This window comes from Microtus pennsylvanicus, chromosome 9 (assembly GCF_037038515.1).
Source record: "Microtus pennsylvanicus isolate mMicPen1 chromosome 9, mMicPen1.hap1, whole genome shotgun sequence".
NCBI lineage: Eukaryota > Metazoa > Chordata > Mammalia > Rodentia > Cricetidae > Microtus > Microtus pennsylvanicus.
In genome coordinates, this window is record NC_134587.1 from 33,845,716 (window position 1) to 33,868,561 (window position 22,846).

Below are 22,846 nucleotides of genomic sequence, written 5' to 3' on the forward strand. Positions count from 1 at the left end.
CCTGAACACAACCCAAAACTTTCCTTCATTATTTATATTTCTTCATATAGTTTTCCCAAAGACAATTATAAAATACTGTTCACGTTTAAGATTAGCAATTCACTGAAATGAGTCCCAGTGCCTGCTTTCTGGGCCGCTGGGCAGTGGCCTTGTGTTGGAGTTTCCTCTGAGTTCTAAATCCGGAACAGCCTCAAGACTGCCGACTGGGATGATCCAGTCTCACAGAATACTCCAGTCAGGACTTAATTTTAATTTAAAATTCTAAATTTTCTTAGTGTTCCCATAAGATTATCAGCATCCCCAATCAACAGGAAGCAGCCTAGAAACATATACCCACATCCCCCCAAAATGAATTATGGATATTTGTCTTTGTTTAGACTGTTAGTTACAAGTTGTTACAGATAATGATCAAGAAAAAGGCTAAACAAGGGAAACTGGATTCAGAGTTCTTGTTTTGAAAAGAAAGAAAGGGGGAAAATGTTGTGGGGCAATGGTCTTGTACACTGTAAAAAAAACTTGTCATTCATAGTAGTTTAATAAAACTGCCATTGAGAAAAGGTACCAGGCCATGTGGCTAAACACAAATAATGGGTTAATTTAAGTTGTAAGAGCTAGCTAAAAATAAGCCTAAGCTAATAGGCCAAACATTTTAGAACTATTATAAGCCTCTGTATGGTTTTTTTTTTTTTTGGGACTTAAGGGCTGGGACCAGGTGGGACAGATGACAGCCTTAGGCTTCCAAGTGCTATATGGACAACACCTGCCTTTGTTAGAGAAATCTACTGTTATTTGTGATAACTCAGTTGTTAGCATGGATACTGTGACAGTGTGAATATTAAAATTGTTTCATACAAAATGCCTTAATTAGTATATCAGGAACTTTAAAGGCAAACCTTTCGACTCCCAACACCTGAGGGCACCGTGGCTGTCCCACACAAGTAATTTTCTCCATAGTTGCCTATGTTTGAGCACTTAATCTCCAACTGGGGACTCTATATGGGAAAGCTACTGATTCTTTATGACTATCCAGGATGTAGAGCACTGTAGGGGTGAGTTTAAATTTGTTTTGTTTTTTACATTGATTCTATTTCCTGCTCATTTTCTGATTCCTGACTACAGATGCAATAAGACCAGCCAACCTCTGGTACTTGGTGTCCATATCTTCCAAACCATGATGCCTGATTTCTTTGGTTCCCTGTATCCCCTTGAACTGTGAGTCAAAAGAAACTCTTAAGTTGTTGCTCACCGCGTATTTTGTTACTGCTATGAGAGAAGTAACTAGCCTATTTCATTTGTCCTATTTCTTACTCTTGGGCTGCAGCCAAGTGAATAAAGAAATAAATGATAACACTCTAGGAGAAATTCTCCCTACAGTCGTAGCAAGTTTGTTAGCCCAGACTCTCAGTCCTGGCCCAGCCCTGCACTATATAATCAGGATGACCAGCTTTGATATTGGGTATCATCTCAGTGTTTTTACTTCCAAGACAGCAGCCTATAATGTTTCCCAATCTAGAAGAGGTCTTTTCAGCTTGGCCGTCACTGCAGGCCGTAACTGTCCTCCTGTTCCTCCCCTCTTCTAGCCTTTGTCTGCTGGCAAGCAGGACCCAGGGAAAGGAAAATGCTACAGCTGAATCAGACAATGTGCTATTCAAAACCTCAAATTTTGCCTTTGGTTGTCACCCACAGTTTCTCCTCTCTCCTCTGCTTCACCTTCACCTCTATCAAGACAGAGGGCGGAAAAATGACAAAGGAGAGGTTTCATAGCTAATGTTAAAAAACACAGTTATTATGACACCAATGGCAGTACATTTCTGAGAAAAGTTTTTAGTTGATAAGCAGAAATGTTTATTTTTGATTTCCTAGTAACTAGCAGGCTTTAGTCTATGAAATGCAACAGCCGAGGAACATTTGGATTCTTACTGGACTCAGCATCGCGCATGAAGAGTGTTTCTGACATAGCCTTTTTCTTCCTCTTTGAAATGCTTGATTCCCATGAGTTATATATTTAGCTACCCACCTGTTATTTATTATTTTTGTTTACAGAAAACCATAAGTGCACAGAACACATAAAAGGACCTATACAGATGAGTTTTCTAACCCAATTATGACTACAATACCTTGGGCAACAGACAGCAAAGGCAAAAAGATAGAAGTATTTTTATGGTACAGATTGAAAGAGGGGATTTTCGCAAAAGAAATATAAGAGGAATAGACGTAGAAGAGCATCTGGTTTGCGAAAGACAGAATTTGGGAACACACTACATTATTTAAAGTATGAATTAACAGCATTAAATCGAATGAAAGGGGAATCCAATAAAGGAATATTTTTTAGATATGCAATAAAGAACACAAAAGTCAAAGAAAGCAGAATAATCAATCAGACAACACTGCAACATTGTAAAATACATTATAATAAATAACAAACAAGTGGCTGACTGAAAGACAAGAGGCAGATTGCTAGGAGGAGGGCTGTGGTCCAAAGGTGGGCTTGCAGGATTACTATTCAAATCCATCAAAAGAGAAATAGATGGATTAGAGATTAAGGAATTTTTCTCAGTTTCACATCTGAGGTTCAACACTAAAAATATTATATGGCAGTCCCAAGTGGTGTGGGAAGTCCTCTGTCTATGTGTTTCTTTTATTGGTTATTGAATAAAGCTGTTTCGGCCAGTGGTTTAGCAGAATAGGGCAAGGCGGGAATTCCAAGCAGATAGAGGAGGAGAGAGTAGGCATAGGTAAACAGACGCCATATCGCCACTGGAGGAGACAGATGCTGGAACCTCATCTGTAGGCCACAACCTCATAGTGATGCACAGATTAATAGTAATAATGTAATTTAAAGATGTAAGAGCCAGCTAGAAATAAATACGCTAGAGTCATTGGCCAAGCAGTATTTCAATTATTAGTACAGTTTCAATGTGATTATTTCGGGTCTGGGCAGATGGAAACGAATGAGTAGCCTCTGATAACACCCAACCTGAAACTTGAGATTTCGATGGTCACAGCATTCATTTGGAAAGTGATTGCTGAGCGTTGACATCAATGTGGGAAAGATACTACAGTAACTACTGAGAGAAAGATGGTCCATTTGTTTGTACTGATTTTCCACTAGCCACACTGTTTGTATTTAACAATCTTCTTGGTGATCTAGCCAGCTTGACTTTGATGGGCTCATTTTTAGTTAAGAGCACTTTTACTCAAGAAAATAACAATGAAAATGTAAAGATTTGTGAGTGTGAGGGGCTTGCTACATAGCAGACAAAGGTTTTGGAGATTAGGAAGAAAACCTCAAGTTGGCTAATTGAAAAATTTGCCTTTTATCGTGGAGATATAGCACTGATTGAGAGGAAAAACTCCTGTTTTTAGTTTCTAGTTACAAGGACAACTCTGCCAAGACATAAGTCCTGTTGGTTGTGTCTTAGATGGACATAGAATTATGACCTACTCTGGGGGGGTGGTTCCACATGTTTGCTCAGTGACTTCCTGTTCACACTAGGACAAAGTGTTGTGGGTGTTTCATGTGCTATGCACTGAAGATGCTGGTAATCACTACTATGATAATTTTTCCTTTGACATGTGCTTTCAAAATTTTCCCATATTATTAGTTGACTTGCTAATTTATTTTCCAGTGCCACACTTTAATAAACTGCTTCCAGGAAAGGCACAGTTATAGGGGTAGTGGTGCAGTTCACCCTCCATACTGGCAGCTGGAACCTTTCTATGTAATTATTCAGAACAAAACATCTTCTCAAAAGCAGTTTGTAGGGTAGAGCAAAAATATTTATTTTTGGAGATAAAGCCATCATATAATAGTTTCCAGTCATCTTTCTAACTATGGGTTCTAGGCATGCTTCGATTTCAGAATAAATGTTTCATCTATTTTGCCTTGAAGCAGTCATTTACCTTTGTGGTGGGACCAACACATCTATGTGTCAAAAGTGGCCACCATTCTTCTGCAGCCTGTTACAGAGGTTATTTTTAACTCATGAAGAACTGATTTTTATGCATGATAGGTGCCCATATCTTTACTCCTCTCTTTGTTGCCTTTGTGTATGTCTATGTCTTTACCTGCCCTTCTTTATATATTTAGTTTATCATAGTGGTTGATAGCAAACTCTCAGCATTTTTGATGACGACGCAGACAAATACATGCTACATTTCCTACACCAGGAGCAGACAGTCCTCAAAAAATTATTTACTCATCCCCTTCTTTTTAATTTTTTTTGGGGAGTCCTATGTGCAGACCATGGTTTGTTAACCAAACTAGGAGGGAAGTATTAGAGTTTTCCTTAAATCATACACCATTTGGATCATTTTCAGATACAAAAAACATCTGACGTTTATAAATAAACACAATGTGTACTTATTTTAGGAGGTGAAGGTCATTTAAGAATGTAAATATGGCAGACTATTGTCCAGCTTAAAAGTGTTGAAAAGAGTAGAGTCATAAGTGTTTCTTCTGGCCTAATAATTTGCATAATGGTGGCTAATACTGTACTAGAACCCTTGTTTCTGATTGCTGGAAATTGTAGCATGTTGGTATTATTTCCTACATCTGAAGTATGTGTCCCACCTCTGTCAACATAACAAATATTCTGCACTCCCCTAATTTCCAAAAGACCTCCCGAGTCTTAAGTATATCTGTGTTTGAGAGCCGCATGCGTGTCTCTGTAAGCTGCTATTATTCAAACACTACCATAATCCTGAAACAGATGACATGTTAGCAAAACTGGCCTAAGATTACAAGAGAAATATGTTTTTACAATGAATACTATCTAATTCTTTTTTCAGTATGTTATATAAATAGAATTCTAAATATAGGACTGTGAGATTATATGTCAGAAAGCTATTTCAAAATACACATAAGGATTAAAATGGTGATTACCAATTAATGGCATCTAATACTTATTTAAATGTTTTTCCTTTATTTAAGTCTGATATATTGACATTTTACTTGCTCAGAAAAAATATTGACAGTAATGTAATTGTTCCAATAATGCCCATTCAGCTGGTATAACCTGCAATCCTTTCAGAAAGATCAAGCAGCTCCCTTCAAACATATATATCTACACATATATACAAACAAACACACATGCATATGGTTGGTTTATAGCAAAATCACAGAGATGTTTGTGCATTACATAAAGGATAATACTAATGTTGAATGCAATAGAGGTATTGGGATTTCTATTAAATGATGGATTTGTTTTAGTGTGGGATCAATGAATGAAATTACACATTAATGTCAATCATCAAGAAAATTCTTAAAAGAATTTTATCTTCTATACACATGGCAAACACACTTCTGCAAGGCCAGTAGCCTTTTACACTAAACTCTGCCTTCAGAATAGCAAATGGTCATGTAAAAGTGTTTACAGAAAAATGTAAGCTTCCTAAGACCTGTCTCTCCCATTTTAAAGACCAGAAAGATCTATTTGATCTTGTGTATCTTATCATCAGATAATGAAAGCAGATCTCACTCCAATTCTTTACTAGTAGCTCTCTTCCAAATCTTGAACCCTGAGAGGGTCTTATGGGGCAGGGTGTCTCTGCATACGGCCAAGAGCTTTGGTTCCTTCGGTCACCATGACTTTCTGTCACCAGAGACGCCAGCCACACACAGTCAAGGTGCAGTGAGAAAACTGTCTATTCTGATAAGAGTTAATTGTAAAGGTGAGTTAGCTGGAAACTCTTTTCTAGCTTTAAATGTCATCTAGCATATTTGGATGAGAAATGTATTTTTTAATTAAAAATAAAATAAAATCCACGTATGTTGAAATATTATAAAAGATTGGTTTCTTCCTTAGCAGAATGTAGACTCTGGCAGAAATATGGTTTCAGGTGTGGGTGTAGGAGGGAACCGAACTTGGATGCCGCGGGATTTTATCTTCCTGGGGTGGGCTGCCAGTTAAAGCTCTGCAAATAGCAATGTCATAAGCATGGTTTGAGAGAAAGACGGTGTGCTTTGTAGAGTAGCAATTGAAAGAAAAACAACAAAATTACAAGGAGTGTACATGTTAAAAAAAAGCAAAACTCTTGTTCCTTCTCTATTTTAAGTCTTACAACGTAAAAGGCATTAAAAAACTTACAGTGTACAATAACTCTTAAAAATCAGAGCAAAACAGCATGAATCTTGAAGTGTGCCGGCTTGGTGAACTCTGCTATCTGGTACTAAGATATAAAGGTTAATTAAAGAAACGACAAGTTCTCTCCTTCCCTAACGTGGCTAAGGAAGACACATTAGCAAAGCCACAGAGGAAGCTGAACAGCAATTAGAGAGACTCGAAAAACAGACACACAAAATGGAACCTTTGGCAAACCTGAAGAGAAACTGGACCCCAGCATCTGCCATTATGTTACAAACATCTAAAAACCTTACGTTTCTGATTTTTGCTTTCATATTCCATCAACTTATCCTCCTCTCCCTCGCCCCTCTCCAGACACACACTCCTCTATAATATGTGTTTCCTGCAGTGTCCTGAGCAGACCGGCAATGAAAGGGACACCATCCAAGGCAAAGGAGGGGAAATGACCATGTGGATAAAACTGAGGACAATAGTACAAGTTAAAGAAACTCAGTTTGGGGGCAACAATTTATGTGTGAAGAGGTTCAGATGTAAGGAGGCTGAGCATGCTATTTTCTTTGCATAAAGTTCCTGCCAATCCTGCCGCTACTTAGTGGCGTGTGTTTTAGGAAATATTCCTTCCGGGCTTCATCTATGCCATTTGTACTCCAAACTCTGCAGCAATTCAGTGAACTTCCTGTTTAAAGCTCTCTCTCTCTCTCTCTCTCTCTCTCTCTCTCTCTCTCTCTCTCTCTCTCTCTCTCTCTCTCATCTGTCTTTTCTTTTTAACTCTCCTGAGTCATTTTTAACATATACTTAGGATTTTTTTCCAGCCACTTGAACATTCGAGCCTCTTTTCCTGCGCTTTAGAATATAGTATTACAGTAAATTGGTGCAACTGGTAAGAACATTCTGACTTGATCAGTGCAACTGTGGTGTAAAGTGTGACAGACAGAATTCTAAACTAAGAGGACAGCCTCATGCTCACGTATCGCTCTTGAGATAAGGAGGAGATTAAGTGCATTTAAATGAAGACATCAGAGATATATCTGTATTTAGATGGTATTACTAATTTGTTAACTATGACAAATTCACGCAGAACCCCTTTTGTTGGAAACTGAATTTCTCATGTAATAATTAGCTGTGGAATATTACCCCAAACAGGTGTCTGTAGCCTGTCAAAGTCAGAACAGGTGATTTAGAATTAGCGTATTAAAGGAACTGTGAATTAGCGAAGCAAAAACGTGTTAATTTCTTGTTCCATCTGTTAATATGAATTCACTGCCAAATATTTTACTTTGTAGAACTGTGCTGGGATTGGCAAGAATATACACTATAAAAAAAAAGTTTAAAGGCCTGAATGTTTAAAAATCATGACATACGTTACTGCAAAAATAACTTCTACATTTTTTGAGCTTGCTTTTTTTCTCCTTTATCTTTGAAAAAAAATAACTGCAGAGATTGCCATATTATATAGAAAGTTAACTAAAGAAAACATACGATCAAATGTTAGGCCTTTAAAACAAAAACTGGAAGAGAATATTATTCAGGAATGTTTGATTATAAATGATGCTCCTTCATGCATCTGAGATCTGTTCTGATTGCTAAGAGACACAGGGAAAAATATCTCATGCCGCTACCAGCTCATGATCAGCAATATCCTCTTATAACGATGCCCCAATATAGAGACACTGTATGTTTTTCCTAATATGTAATCCCAGGATTGTGGTACAATTCAGGTCACTAAACCACGATTTCTGGGTAATACCTTAATCTATTGTTTACTAATTTGGCTTCGTTTCTTCCTCCAAATTTTCCTAGCATGGGTAAAATCGAAATGTCTTCTTTCTCTCCATAAGCATGTGTACATTTGCGTCTGCCAGTGGGAGGTACGTAAGTGGGGAGTCAGAAGGGGGGCTTGGAAGGTGGTAATGAAGTCTAACCATTCTTCATTCGTGTCGCCGTCCAATCTGCAAGGGTATGTGACCTCAGCCAGGAACATTTGCATCGTGAGAGCCTTACGAAAATCTGGGACTCGCGAATGACTAAACCTATTTGCCATATTCGTATCTCTTTCCTCTGCAGACAGATCCAAGGGAGAAGGAAGGGATTTGAAGTGAATTGAATATGCGAGCTTAGACATATGCTAAGAGTACAGTTAACTTGAGTTACTTTTCCATGCTGCTGAGTTGGGTCCTGAATGAGGCAGTTTTGTGACTTAAACAGATTTCACTAATTTTCCTGCCTTGCACATTTAAAAAACAAACCACACTCTTCCATATTGCTGTTTGGGTTTTTAACGGAGCTGAGCATGCACACTCAATTACTATAAGTACTTTAAGTAAAGCTTAGAGAGATGCAGTGTGTTTTTAACTGCCGACGATGTGATAGGTAGTGTCTTTCCTCTCTAGCCTGATGTCACATCCAAGAGATTAATCCTCTCATGAATCATCCATAATGACTAGAATAATTTGGGAAACTGAATGAAAAATTTCGAATTATTTATATCGGGAGTGCATGAGAAATCTGAATGGTAGGCTACACATATACAAGCCAGGCTTGTAGAAGCTGGATACAAGAAAAAGGTGGGCAGAGTAGAATATCAAATTGTTTCTATTTCTAAAACTGGTCATCACCAAGTTGACTCACCGTGTCAATCCTTGGTAGTATGTGGCCCATCCCTACTTATAAAACACCTAGGAAGACTGGCCCTCTCAACAAGTGAGTAGAAGAAATATAGTTTGTTGCTTAGATCACACAGAAGTCTCTGAATGTCAACATATGGTGCTCCTATGATGCAAAACTTATAATAATTTAAATGAAGTATCAATAATATTTAGATATAGCGAGTTATCTACATGTCCTACTTGAAATAAATAGACTGAGAATGAGTTTTATAATCCCCTCTAGACAAGATCTCAGACAAAAGACAATATCCTCCTTACCTCCATATTTAAGATACATGATGTTATTGTAGAAAAATCATTGATGAAACAGTTCCAAACTATAATATAGCTTAGAAATTCATATAAGCCATATAACAATAAGAATTTGTCTAAGCTTTAGTTGACTTATCCAAAAAGACATTTTTGGTATGTAAATAAAAATGCAAGGAGAAGAACCTGTCAGAAAGTAAATAGAGTATGCAAATTAAATAAAAGGTAAGGCAGCTACACTTTTATATAAATAACTGTGTTAACAGAGCTTTGTGCATATTACAATATATTCAGATGCATAGCTTTAGCAAAAATAAATTCATTGCCTCCCTCCAAAGAATGGATTAAAACAATTTATTTTATAAAATTTGGATAGATAGGATAAGAAATGCAATAGCCATCCATGGAAAATAAATATAAAAATTATTCAAGCTCCATCTACTTTATGTTAGTAATGAGAAGCACTTCATTCAAATTCTTTCAATTGAAACAGTGCTGAGGAAGCAAAAACATGATTCTGGAGGAAATGATTTCTAATCTTCATGATAACATACCGATAGAACACAATTATTTACAATTGACTAAGAGTTAATTTCAATAGTATAACATCTTTCTTGCAAAAATGTCAGCTTTTATTGATGAAACAAACTAAGAATAAAACATTTTTACTTGTAGTATCACAGGGCTGTTTTTCATTCTGTTAACCAAAACAACACAGTAATACTGTAAACAGAAAAATAACATCAGACTGCTTATGTTTGCAGGGTTTTTTTTTTATCAAGAACTATAAGCAATGTAATAAAGTACAGTAGTTTTAATTTTGGAAAATAGCCTGTACTTTTATATCATAGCCGCACTGGACTCAAGATAAGAAGGGACCAGTGGTCAAGTTGTTTTGGTTACTGTCTTTTATGCCAAGGAAAATACAGTATGAATAATATAAAACTATTGATCTTATATATTCACATTAGAGGGTATTAAATATTGCACAACAGACCAGAGTAGCTATTGTTGTTAACTCGTTCATCATTAGCCATCTGTGTTATCATTCCCACAAACACAGCAGTTCATATACATCAGTGTTTCTGACAATGGCTCCACACATTGGCAGGAATTTCAGGGGTCATGTTATGAAGAGCAGCCCCTTAATGCATGAAGGCACTGATTCTCAGCCTGAGGGTTGAGACCACTTTGGTCACGCATATCAGTTATTTATATTACAATTAATAATAGTAGCAAAACTACAGTTATGAGTTATCAAAATTAATTTGATGGTTGGGGTCACCCCAGTATGAAGAATTGTATTAAAGGGTTGAAGCATTAGTAAGGTTGAAAATCACTGCTGGAGACGGCAAAAGTCAGGGATGCTGCTAATCCACATGGTCCATGGGACATCTTCCTCTGCAAAGAACTATCTGCTCCAAAATATTCTGTGTCCTGTGTTGAGGAAATGGATTACTGCCCAGAGATTATTATTGTTCCTTATTCTCTTTAAAACGAAAGCCACAAAAATACTTAAGCATCTGCAAACCTTAGCTGTCAAAATGGATACATTAGATCACTATCATCCTTGAGAACATAGAGAAACGGGGGCTGTTGTTTGTTTGAGTGTTTGTTGATTTGGTCTATTTTTTTGAGAAGGGGTCTCACATAGCTCAGGTCAGTTTCCAGCTTGCTGGGTGACTGAAAAAGACCTTGAACTTTGATCTTCCTGCTTTTCCCTTGCACTGTGATGAAGGTTTGTATCATTGCACCTGGTTCACTTGGTGGTGGAGACTACCTAGAGCTTTTTGCACGCAGGCAAGTACACTTCCACCTCCACCTGAGTCCGTCCTGGTTTGCTTGTACATCATCATCTGAGGGAGGGTTTCACTGCAGCCATGATTTAGGACAAGTCTTTACTCAATCCATTACTTCACTCACAGGCTAGTAAGTAAATGGTCAAGCAATAAAGTGAGTTACACATGGTGGGGGCTGGTTTGAATTGACTTTTCCTATCTAGGATTTTAGCCAAAAAAAAAAAATTTGTACCTAAAATTGTGCTTGTAGGAAAGCCCAGATCAGGAATAGGGCCTATGCAATGCTGATTTTCTTCTATATTGGAACTTGATTTGATAACCTTAAAAACAGCATTTTTATGTTTGGGAAAAAAAGATAGCTAGGCCATGAAAAAAGGGCAGATTTTACAGAAATAGAACTATTTGCTGAATAAATTACTTTCAATGATGCATATATGACATATATGAAATATGTATGTATGTTTATATGATGGTATAAATCACATGTGTTATTAGAATATACGTATATACAGAATGGAACATACATATATAAAATCTAATTTCTGCATTACTGGGAGTCAAAGTCAGGCCTCATGTGTACCAGGCAAGTGCATCACACTGAGCTCCGGTTGTATTTTATTTTAATATTATGTTCTCATTTTTTGGTTAGGCATCATTTTAAAGAATATTATTAAACTGAAAAGAGCAGATACTACACTTGATCTTAGCCAAAAGCAGCTCAGAGGTTAAGAGCACTAGCTGATCTTCCAACGGACCCAGGTTCAATCCCCAGAACCAACATGGCAGCTCACAGCTGTCTGTAACTCCACTTCGAGTGGACCCAACACCCTCACACAGACAGACATGCAGGCAGAACACCAATGAAAATAGAATTAATTAATTAAAAATGTTATTATTTTATCATTTTAATTTATTTATATTCTATGCTTTCATACATGAAAACTCTATTTACATCATTTCTATTGCTTCTGTGAAGGTCACTAAAGGAATAAAACCCCTTTTGCAATATTCTGATATACAGACAGAAGTAAGTGACAGACGTCAGATAAAGTTCATACAAATTTTCACTTTTCAATAAGTATTATTTTTTTTATATCCTATCTACTAACAAGGTCAGAGATAAATCAAATTTCACTCACCATCAAACCTCTTATAGCTATCATTTTTTTTATTTACCCTTCTCACTTGATTTCATTTCTTACACATCTAAGACATGAGTACGCATGCTGTATTCCATTTCTTAGCTTGTTCACTGAATAGTGTCTTGAAACAATGACATGACAATGACTTTAGAATCAGTAGTCACATGCACTTTCTTGCTCAGAGTCATAAAGTGATTTCTCAGCTCATTTCCTGTTTTCTTTGATAAAGCCATCAGGGATATTTGTTTTAATATAAAAATTCACACACACATATATATGTATCATATAGATATAGATACACACACACATACGCACCAGGTGGTGGCACATGCCTTTATTCCCAGCACTCAGGAAGCAGAGGCAGATGGAATTCTGTGAGTTAGAAGCCAGCGTGGTCTACAAAGCAAGTTCTGGGATAGCCAGGGCAACACAGAGAAACACTGTCTTGAAAAACCAATATACATATATATTGTCGATGTCAATACAATGTCAAAATAAAAATTAATAACCACTTCCATATTCTATATAGTCATATATATATTATCGTTGTTTTGCAGATTACTTGTAGCTTTGAGATGACCTGTCTCTTACTCACTTGCCTACTACCATACAGGAAGCCGAGAGAACCCTATAACATCATCACAGATATCTCTACCAGCAAATTCTTGCTTATTTTTCATTGCTTTGTTAGTCCAAAAATTGCATGAAAAAGTTGAACATAGTTCAATATAGTGTGAGATAAAATTCTAAGATAGAAGCTCAGATATGATTTAATTCTACTTCTATGGCTATTTTTATTGACTCCACTCAGTGTTGATAAATTTTGCTCCCATTCTGTTTCTTTCTCCACCTCTACCCCTGCCACACCATGTAGCTACAGCACAGAACTAAGACTCTGAAAGAGTCAAAATATTTTACCAATTTCTCACAGTTCCATGTGTATATGTTATGTGCTGTCCAACACTGTTTAAGTGTGCCTACTGGGAAAAGCTGTGAAACTGTATGTGTAGGTTCGTGTTCAACAAAGGCCAGGAGTGACTCAGCCGTTTCCACAAACAGAAGAATCTATTAACCAGTACAGTGATGCTTCCATATATTTGCAACTGATAACGCAAATGGAATAACACTGTAAAGACATCCGTAGTCCTGAGACACAACCTGGCTGTTTTATCAGCTTTCTCATGAAGACCCCAAAAGGTTTGATTCTTTCCAAAGGAAGTCATTCAAAGGCAAACCAGACTCAATTTGCAGTAGATATTTGAGATATTCTTTTGACTGCTTCTACTCCTTTCACACAAACAAACCCCGCCCACTAGCTGCATCCAAGCTAATCTTCTTCATCCAATGTGCGATGTGTAACAAAAGATTCTGATAAGAATATATCAACTGTTGATACTTCATGTGCTTATTAAGCTTATGCATTCTTCCACTTTTGCTAAGCCTCGGCACTTAAATTTTACCAAGAATTTTGAACTTAAGTGCACATTGTTAAGTGGACAAAGTAAAGTTCGAGCATGGAACCCAGAAAAACACAGAGTGGTTCCCTCTCTTCATAGCAGACACGACCTGCAGTTTGCTGATTATCACTCATGTAGTCCGTGAAGAGACACTGTACATGAAAAGAAGATGCCAAATGAGAGGCCTTAACCAACCAAATGACTTTTAAAGAAACAATTACTGTCCTGGAACTAGCTCCTGTCGACTAGGCTGACCTCGAACTCACAGAGATCCGCCTGCCTCAGTCTCCCAAGTGCTAGGATTGAAGGTGTCTGCCACCACCACCCAACTAAAGAAACACATTTTAAAAAACTGATCATTAGGGCTGGAGAGATGGCTCGGAGGTTAAGAGCATTGCCTGCTCTTCCAAAGGTCCTGAGTTCAATTCCCAGAAACCACATGGTGGCTCACAACCATCTGTAATGAGGTCTGGTGCCCTCTTCTGGCCTGCAGGCATACACACAGACAGAATATTGTATACATAATAAATAAATAAATATTTAAAATAAAACTGATCATTATCTTTCTGAGAGAGAGTCATTTGTTGGCCTTGAAGAAAACAATCAACCCACTCTACAACTTCAGGGTCTTTCAGTGCCCTGATTATCAAGAGAATGCTCAGGAGAGAAGGCAGTCCTCCTATTATATTGGCTAAAGCCTCAAAGAATCCTCAGGGAGGGTCCCAGAAGCTCAGTGCCTTGACTCAAGCACCTAGAAACTGAGGAGATGGCTGTGAGTCGTTTTAGATTTCAGGGTTTGGTGAATTTGCTGTAAGGCAGTAGAAAACTAATATAGATATGATCAGTAAACTCGTGAGATATTGTTCCCACTCTAAAAAACAAATCCAAGATCCTGTGGAGGAGGCAGTGGAGTATTCACATTTGTCTAGAGTATCTATTCCTATTTCTAAGTAGTAACGAGAGAGATGAATAATACCTTTGAGTGTTTGCAAGGCACTAGGTCAGATGGCAGGGACCATGCGGAAGAATTTGTGCATGTTCTTTGCTTTGTTCTCCATACCCAACTGATACATAATGCCTGACCTTATTAACGTATTTTCAGATAATGTTTTCAGTGGCTTGCATTGATTAAATGCACTTATAAGCAAACAGTAAAGGCAGAGGAATATTCAAATGCAGATGTCCACCTGGTCTCAGCTCCATGATCTGAGCAGCTGAGCGTTTGTACTTCCTCTACAATAAAGAGCGTCCCATTCCCTCTCAGGTGAGCACTGTCATAGTCACCGTTCTGTTCAGTGACTGCCCTTAAACCTCAGAAAGATTCACTGTCTTCCTTACATTTTTTTTTTGAAAAGACACGAAAACCTTTCCTTACTAAAATTTAGCATTTTTGACTTGGCTAGAAGCAATGCATCCTTATATAAGAGATCCACAGTGTGCCCAATATTTCTGAGGCTGTTCCAACAGATTTGAATGAAATGATGATGAAACAGGTGTTTAAAAAATTGTTTTTCCCAAAAAATTAAAAACAAATCTTAGTTAAAAATTCAATTTGGGCAAATTGTTTTTTTTATAATAAAATAAACTTATGTAGAGAATGTCTTAAAGAGAGTGTCAACTGGTTTTATTTGATTGGCATTCTCTTGGCACTAAATGATATTTATATATTTTAAATTACCCTTAATTTGTTTATAACAGTTGCTCAAATTCCATTTGTATAGAAGGACCATTTTCTCCTGGAGTGCTAACATTCTACTCCTTCCTTCATATTAGGGGGTTATTTTTTTCTACCGAGTACCTTGACAATTGAAAGACTGTAAAAAGAATATTGATGTGTCTCAAATTGGCATAACCAAGCATTTTTGGATATTTTCTCACTGCTTTGTTAAATTTATAGTTAAGAAAGAATATGCTTTGTAAAGACTTCAGTGATATATTTGCCCATTTTGTACTCATGAAATTTGAAATTTTATAGTATTTAAACAAGATAAATCATATTCTTGATTTAGTGGCAACACCCAATAAGCCCAATTTTGGGAGCGTATTTTTAACACAGTCTATTTGAACGAGTTAAGACTACAATCTGGGAATAAGAAGATAATTGTAGCATCCCGTGGATGTCTGTATTTAACATTATAATTTCATATGTGTCTACAAGGTGATATTATTGTATTTTTCCTTGAGTATGGTAGACATTATGTTTATTCTACCCAATTTAAAATGCTTAGAATATAGAACCATAAGAGTTTAGTCATGGTCAAGCTCATGATTTACACAGTTAAGTATTTTCTTTGACAGGAGACATTTTATGAGAATGCACAACTGTCTTGAGTTCAGCTGTCTCCTGGGGAGGGGTTGGAATTTCTCTGCCTGAGAGAATTTAGAGTTGTCTTCATATTCAGAATCCCTAATTTTCTGATTCTTCCAGGTAGTACTTGTCAGAAAAGACCATAAAGTAGAACTACTTTCCAACTTCCACATTTTCTGTGTTAAATAAGTATTTTCACCAGAAATACAGATTTTTCAGCCCAGAATTTCACACCACATTGGACTGAAATTTTCAAAAAGGATATAAAGTGTCTGAATTATTTTTAGGCAGAGTAAGAAGTATTATTTATACCTAGCTATCATTTTTCCTGTGAAAGTTTAACAAAAAAATAACTTTGAGAAAAAAGTCATGCTGAAAAGCATGCTGCATTGGAGGCCCTCAGCAACAATAACTCGCAGCAACAATGGTGGCGGGGCTAAATCATGGTGGCAATGAGATAGAAAATACAAACCACACAGAAATGAGAAAGAGATGAATAGGTGAGAAAAATTAAAAGCTTTGCATGCACCTGACATCCATTGTAGTTGACCCTTTAACCAACATGAAGAGAAAAGGTTATTTATCTATTTAGTAGATTCAAAGAGAGATGTTAGCAAGCTTTGAAACACATTTATGCCTTTCTTCTTATACATCTCAAGGTCTAAAGTTAAAGAGACCTGTTTAGATTATACAAGGTCTCACCTTAGATGTCTATTTCACACACAATTAGATTAATCAAATGGTATCACATTCACCATCTCAACCCTTTAAAAATTATTATATATATGCATGTACCTATATATCAGTACATACCTATTTGAATATATATTTTTATATATGTATAGGTTACATGTATAATCATTAAATTTACAACAGCAACTGGACTAGCAACTCCATTAATGTTAAATTCTCATTAACTAATTTTTATTATGGAATTATTTTGTTATTAAACATTTACTGAGATGTACTATAAGGATAGAGGAACTAAACGAGTTAAAGTGTTGATGGAAATATCTTATCTCCCATAAAAAGTGATTTTTCTTACATACAGAAGTGACTTTTATACTCATTGCTACCTTATTTATTAATAATATTGCCATCTTTAAGGAAGTGATAAATCAATGAAGTTGGTAAAAAAAAAGGTAAGGGAGGCTCCATTTGTTATCATATCCTCAAATATTGTAGAGACAGTGAACAAAAAATCTATAATGTAGTAAAAATTGTGAAAAGATACGCAAGTGCTAAGTCTCTGATCATGGATATACATTATCTATCTATCTATCTATCTATCTATCTATCTATCTATCTATCCATCTGTGTTCATACATATATACACTACATTTATGATTACTACATCTGATCCATCGGGAATATCTTATCAATATTTGCCTCATAAAAATATACCAGTTTAGAATTTTGTTAAGTTCTCTTAAAGTAGTCCACAACTGATATTAAAAAACTAAGTGCATTGCCTTAGAGTTCATGTTAGGACGTCACTCTCGGACCTATCTACAATCAAACACATGACCAGGTGTGAGGTATTTATCATGTAGTGACTACATCAAAGCAATGGCACTACAGCTTCATTGATTGGGCAATTCTCTGGTAGATATACCTTATATATAACACCTGGGAACTCTGTAATCACTTTTCTAAATTGTACACAATTGGCTTCCTTATTTTTCATGTTAGGGTTCCAGTCAAGGGGGCATAGTGGTACCAGGTGACTGTTATTTCTAGCAAAAGATATTGGAGAAGTTCTGTCTCTTGACTGCATGTGCCCCTTGCACCTGCCAGGTATGGACAAGCAAGGTCACAGATATGAAGGATTCCTAGTCATTGCCTAGACTCTAGAGGGCTGCTTGTCTAAGAATCCCCAGCTGATAACATTTGTAAGAATGTGGTAAGTCAAGAGTTGAAAGTGTGTTTTGGTTGAGCCATCATCCTAACACACTTTCAAGATCTTGTATGGATACCCAAATGAATACTTAGGAGAGAACTTCCGCTCACATGTATAACAGTTTGCTGAGTGCCAATATATGGTTACATAATGTTAAGGTTTATTAACTAATTTTGTATCCCTAAGGCCACACATGATTCCTTTCTGCTTCATTTTAATCTTTTAGAATATTAACTCGTTGTTTAAGAGCTATTATATATAACTATGTACCTCTGCAGCACAAGAAATCCTCTCATCTTCTACATAGATACTGGGCTAATACTTTTCTTATTTTTAAAATCCCAACTGTCTGCCCCTAAGCAGTTCAAAGTCCATTCCTATAAGAATAATTTTTTAACCCAGTTTAACAATCTGTTCTTTATAATCCCATATATTTCATTAACTAATCCTATTAAATACCATTGTACAAGAAAAGAAATACCTTGTTAATGTATCTGCAAGGGTTTTATGGGTTTTTATTGCCATTGAAAGAATAAAGGAGACTTTCTTGATTAATTTTAGCCTTAAGGATAGTAACAATTCTGCCTTCCCCACTGTTATTTAAATGACTTCCCAATATGATTCTTTCCAAATATCACACAAATATTCCCCAGGAAAGGAAAGTATTGGACCTATTTTAAGACACTGCAAGTTTTTAAACACAACCTTCAGTGCTCTTGAGTTACAAGTCTATGGAAAACACATGGATTTCTTAAATAAAAACTCTTAAGAGATCTTAAGTCAAAGACTTTAAATGTTTAACTTATGTATAATTTTAAGGAAGTAGTTTCCTCAACATGGAAAACAGTAGGAGGAAAGAAAGTGACCCATATCAAGGCACAGGGATTGGAAAGAAATAGATAAGAAACTCTACAAACATTTGGAGAAATTCAGTGTTGAAATTGGTTATCTTCCATACCACAGTGATCATCAAGGGTAACTCAGTAGTAATTCATACAATAACTCATGTTTACAGCAAGATATCTTCAATAGGTATTGTGTTAAAGTATATACATATTCACTTGGGCACATGCAAGGCATCTGTAGCAGGCTTCCATACCAAGACTACATACTACCTCTTCTTATTTGAAGAAGAAAATCTCAGTCCTTGGAAAATTATAACATGAACAAAAAAATTAAGAATGGAGAGGTTTTATTCAGCAGCTCTAGACTCCTAGAAATTATTTTGCACTCTGCTTTTAATTATTGAAGTATGCATTTGTTCAAATGTTTCTTATAATAATAAGTTGATTAAATAAAATTTTATATTTTATAAATTTTTATTTGCAAGTCTCAAAAGAATATTAAAACTTATTGGCTCCTATCTCTCATCATATCAATCACAAGCATGATTCTTTCACGCTTTTGGTTCTGGTGATAAATACAGTGGAAAGAGGGATCCAGTGCTGGAAATATGACCGGCCTGCTAGTGTGTTAACGCTAAGAGTAAGAAGTTTAGAGTCCATCTGATATATCCCCCAAAGCGTCACGCTATACCCCAAATGTATGACTGAATATTATCAAATAGAATCTTTTATTAATTAATTAGCAACCTGCAAAATACCAGCAAAAGTTCTTGTTGGAATGTTAAGTAAGTCGCTGCATGACACCAACGAATAGTTTCTGATATACTATTTAGTATTGAATTATTTTGATTCTTTAATAAGCTATAAACGATTTTAATTTTTTCCAAGTGTAATATCCATGTACTCTATTGCTACATATGTGAAGAGATTTAAGTCATGCATGTGGGTTTTATTAACACATTTCTTTTCAGATTAAATCTTTACCTAAATGTGGTACGAGACTGACATTAATAAGAACTCTCAGTTTGCATGGATTTGCTGAAGCGAGATTCCAATCGGCGTAATGAGTTTAAGTTTGAAAAGTATCAACATGTCTTGGAAAATAATTATTAGGAATTTTTATGGCACTAATTTTTTTCATTCACATGAATGAGGCTTAGTGAAGCTGTCATAATCATCTTGTAATGATACAAGTGGAAATTCTCAAAGACTATGTTATAATGATAAGGTAAAACAAAGTGCTATCAATGCCATGGTGTCCTAAGAGGATGATAAAGAGCCCCTTTATTAGAAGAGCTAACTAGGGATTATAGGCATTTGAGGGGTAATCCTAACATTACCTTTTTACTGACTTTGGAATATGAAAGTCATAGTAGACAGTGAAGGAGCAGTTTAGAAATTCATAGGTCAGCGCAGTATTAAAAGGCTATGTGGAACCACAGCGGTTACTTCCCCTTATTCCTTGGTAAGTGAATCTATGTCAGGGAATAGGAAGGCTATTAAGAAACTCCCACAGGAGAAAATTATATGTGTAATCCAGAAAAATACAACTTAATAGGTAAAATATATGTTGTTTAGGCTTAATGCTGCTCTAATGAAACACAATAACCAAAAATAAGTTGGAGAGAAAAGAGTTTATTCAGCTTATGCTTCCACATGGCAGTTCATCATCAAAGAAAGTCAGTACATAAACTCAACCAGGACAGAAACTTGGAGACAGGAGCTGATGCAGAGACCATGGAGGAGTGTTGGCTACTGGCTTGGTCAACATGGCTCGCTCAGCCTGCTTTCTTTTCGAACCCGGGATTATCAGTTCAAGGGTAGCACCACCCACAATGGGCTGGACCTTCTTCCATCAATCACTAATTAAGAAATGCCCTGCTGGCCTGCCTACAGCCAGATCTTAAGGAAGTATTTTCTCAACGGAGGCTCCCTCCTCTGATAACTCTAGCTTGTGTCAGGTTGACGCAAAACTAGCCAGCACATAAGATAAGAATGTGGAGAAATGCTCTAGTATTTACTGTACCTAGTAAAATTGCAACCAAGGTTAAGTGACATATTTTATCTTGACCCTTATGAAATCTTCGTAGTCAAAGGTGGCTACATAGAGAATTTAAAATTTGACATTCTATAGAGCTTAGTCCTTTGATTTAAGTGTTCTCTGCAAGGAAGCAGAGACCAGCTACTGAGCTGGCAGTTAACAAGGCACCTGAACTGAGCCTGCTACGGAAAGATTTAGAGAGCAGCCTACTCAACACCCTTGACTCTAGAAGACTGCTCAAGCTCAACACTCTCTCCATGGCATGAGAGCATCTGACTCCAGCAGCTCAGCCATGACCCAGTTCTGTAATCTGTCAACTTGGTGTTGAAGCTTCTCCAGTCACACTTGGATTCAAGTTCTCTTATTTGCTATCATGTTACAATAACATCAAAATAAGTTGATGTAAGCAGGCTTGTCTGTTTCCTCTTCCTAAAGATTCTCCCAGAAGAGACCTTTTCTTCCCTTTTCACTTTGGACACTGCTTTTTTGATGTATAATATAATTATTCACATAGAGGAAAAACCAGGAGGTAACGTAAGTGCAAAATGAATATTCTATTAAAATCAAGATACTGAGACTGCCAACATATAGATTAAAAGTCTCTGAGATTTATATGGGTTTTCACTGAAGCGTAACTCTTTATTCAAAGGATTCTCGAGACGACATACTCCAGACTGCTTCTGCTTGCATTGATACTCTTAGGGTAGGATCGCTGGAGGCATGTTGGCCTCAGTGTCGTCCATGACATTGAAAAACCACCTTTCAATAACTATTCACCTCCGCACTCCTCAGTAATATGCTACTAAAGCTGTTTCTTTCTTGTAAACACAGGTGTCAGACGAATCCCAAGGCAAGAGCTGCCCTCTGAGCTCCTCACCGTGCCCCTCTTGTCAGCTTACACTGCATACAGCAACAACGTAAATTACAGACAGCCATGATGCCACGGGAAGTAGTGTGTGATTGACAGAGAAGAACAGTCAGTGTCAGAGGTGGTTCCTTAGAGAATTGAAAACTCCCCTCGTGTCCTCCAAAGGTCTCTTTCCTTGATTTGAAAGAAGAAAATGTGAGGTGTTCTCTGCATGAGTGACTAGAGACAGGAAGTGACGTAAGCGCTAGAGATGGCTGATTATTTTGAAGACAGATCAGGATAGGGTGAAGGCTTGTATGGGGTATTAGAGATGCTGAGAAGGCACGAGGTATGCTTCGGAGCTTTTGGTAAGTGGCCTTTGTTTGGAAATTCCTCCTCAAACTTTGTTCCCAGACCCCAGCATTCATTTCCCAGGCACTGTATGAGTAGTTCCCTAGATAAACACTAGTATTGTAACAAATCTTGGAGTGCCAGGCTCGACCAGATGGTTACATAGAATTAAAAATATATGCAAAAATAGGTTCTAAACTAAAATGTATAAAGATGTAACTCTTACTAATTCCTAAACTTGCCTGCTATCACAGCCACGGGTGACAGATCCTGTCTACTGTAATCCTGATTCCCTCCACCCTTCTCTAGAAATCTCTGGACTCTCTCTCCCAGGCTCCTGCCCATTTCCACTAAGGACCAGGAAAGTCTCACAACCTTCATGAACCCTGACAGCGCATGTGCACTGGCTGTAGCCTTTTTCTCAAGCCCCATCTTTTGTCTTTTTTTTTTTTTAGATTCTTTTTTCTGACGACATTAGACGACTTCCCACCTTAAAGCGGATTTCTGTATTCTCAGAGATGGCAGGCCACTTCAATCTGTTCCTCTCTGAGACTGTGGGACACAGAAGGATGGGGAATGTTCTACAAAGAAGGGAAGAGGAGCCTGGGCTCTGCATGGAGTGAAGAAATCATACTCAGTATGGACTGTACAACTGAAACCAAGCAAATGAGGGGACATTTCTTTCATTCAGGATAGAAGTGGCTGTCCCCCCTTTTTTTAGACAGCGTTTTCTGTCCTTTATGAGGAATATGATTGATGTGGGAGTGTCATATATCAATCTGTTGATTTCATTGTTTAAGCAATAAAGAAACTGCTAGGCCCATTTGATAGGCCCACCCTTAGGTGGGTGGAGTAAACAGAAGGGAAGGCTGGGAGGAAGAGGAAGTGAGGTCAGACTCCACAGCTCTGCTCTCCGGAGCAGACGCAAGAGAGACGCCATGCTACCTGCTCCAGGGAAGACGCACACCATGCCCCAGCTCCGACCCAGGCTGGACTTAGGCTAGAATCTTCCCGGTAAGCGCACCTAGGGGCACTACATAGATGATTAGAAATGGGCCAGAGCAGTGTTTAAAAGAATACAGTTTCTGTGTAATTATTTGGGGCATAAGCTAGCCGAGCCGGGCAAGCGGCTGGGGTTTTGGGGACACAGCCCTG

At 37.2% G+C, this 22,846-nt stretch overlaps 1 protein-coding gene and 1 pseudogene across 1 annotated transcript in view; both read right to left on the minus strand.

The window, feature by feature from the left end:
- Arhgap15 (Rho GTPase activating protein 15) overlaps nucleotides 1–22,846 on the minus strand; it is a 606,047-nt gene that overhangs the window by 412,014 nt on the left and 171,187 nt on the right. The gene's annotated exons all lie outside the window — the stretch shown is intronic.
- LOC142858071 (U2 spliceosomal RNA) lies at nucleotides 11,329–11,529 on the minus strand (annotated as a pseudogene).